At 33.9% G+C, this 1,567-nt stretch overlaps 1 long non-coding RNA gene across 1 annotated transcript; it reads left to right on the top strand.

Annotated features, from left to right (window-relative positions):
• The first annotated feature begins 271 nt into the window (after window positions 1-271).
• LOC126928306 (uncharacterized) lies at window positions 272-1,170 on the top strand. The gene is made up of 2 exons (XR_007716520.1): window positions 272-723; window positions 855-1,170. It is a non-coding gene; the product is annotated as an uncharacterized LOC126928306 (long non-coding RNA).
• The last annotated feature ends 397 nt before the right edge of the window (window positions 1,171-1,567 follow it).

Here is a 1,567-nt window from a genome sequence, read left to right as displayed (position 1 = left end):
TTCAACGAGATGAAATATAGGTAAGGTATTTAAAAGAAAAAAGATTGAAACGTTCGATGTAAAACGATGAAATTAAATGATTGGATTTGAAAACTTGATTCGGTTTAATAAGTCGATGAAAAAAGAATTCATGTTCCTGTCGATACATCAACGACGTGCGCCGTTACTTCCGACTGCTCTGCAATTCAAATGCAGTACTCGAATGTACATGGCGAAAGAAATGGAAATTGAGCAATTTAAGGGAACGAATTACTCTCGCGTCCGCGTAACTTCAAAATGTTTCACGTGTCCGTGTTTGCGAAACGAAATTCGTCGTTGTCCAATTAACACGCTTGCAGATGCTACATTCACTTTGTTGCATATAGGGCTTAAATATATGAACGAATAGAACGGAGCAACTGTCATTAGCGTAATTTTAACGCGTTAAAATAAATTAATGTATAATTTCGTCATTTACGTTTGATCTACCTTTTTTCATCTACGTCATCTACAGCAGCTACGCGAAGCTTCTTGATTGCGTCTTTGGCAGTGTTCGTTGCTATAAATGAAACTTAATAGTTGTTGAAACCGCTCGAAAGTCGTGTTCCTAAATCATTCCCTCGTCTCGTATCGTGTTCATCAAATGGAAAAGGAGATTGTGTTTTAATGAAATCGCTTGTTACTATCAATCTTGCTGTGTCACTCGCATAGGAGAAGAAAGTGAGGAAGGAGAAAAAAATTAAGGTAAGGTCATCAATGAGCAAAATGTTTAATGTAATTAAAATTGTGTCCGCTGCAACCCTCATGACATTTAAAATTCCATACGTATATTGTTATACGTAACATTGCCATATTAAATATATTCGATCAAATAGGTATGTTCAATCAACATTCAATCTCGTTCCCTGAAAGCTGTTCCTGGATATCTGGTTGGATACTTTGCGCACCGAAATACAGAGTGTCAACAGTAACAAACCCTCTATGTAGTGTTTTTGCTTTGCTCTTTTGAACAGGTAGATAACATTTTGCTTCGAAAAACGGATATATATTCCACGGATATGCACATACAGAGTATGTGTATCGATATACACATTGATATACACCTTTGTACAAAGTGTCAAAAAAGTATTTATCGCGGTTTCTTTTTCAAGCCATTCTACACCTTCGATTTGATGAAAATTGGTTAAATAAGTGTAGCACAAAATTGATCTTGACCACAATTTTCAGTGTCAAATTGTTTTTCTATTGCATCATATAGTGCTCATTAGAAAGGAAAGTTCCGTTCTTTTAGAAAAAATGTCTGAAATTTCATTAATACTTAGACTGATTTTTCATATTTGATTCATATTTTAAGGTCAAATATGGAATACAATAACATCAATACTAATATCTACTTTTTTGTGCGAATTACTTTATATTTCAATCTTCCTTGATATGCAGTGACAAGCAAAAGTTGACAAAAGTGTAAACACAGCCCGTTGATTTTATGTAAAAAGCGAATGTCGAAGGTATAATGAGAAAAGAGCATTATTTGACCATTCCAAAAAATAATTTACCTAAATAGTAGTTAATTCTATTGGATATAATA

This window comes from Bombus affinis, unplaced genomic scaffold (assembly GCF_024516045.1).
Source record: "Bombus affinis isolate iyBomAffi1 unplaced genomic scaffold, iyBomAffi1.2 ctg00000832.1, whole genome shotgun sequence".
NCBI lineage: Eukaryota > Metazoa > Arthropoda > Insecta > Hymenoptera > Apidae > Bombus > Bombus affinis.
This window is presented reverse-complemented; position numbering and strand designations above follow the sequence as displayed.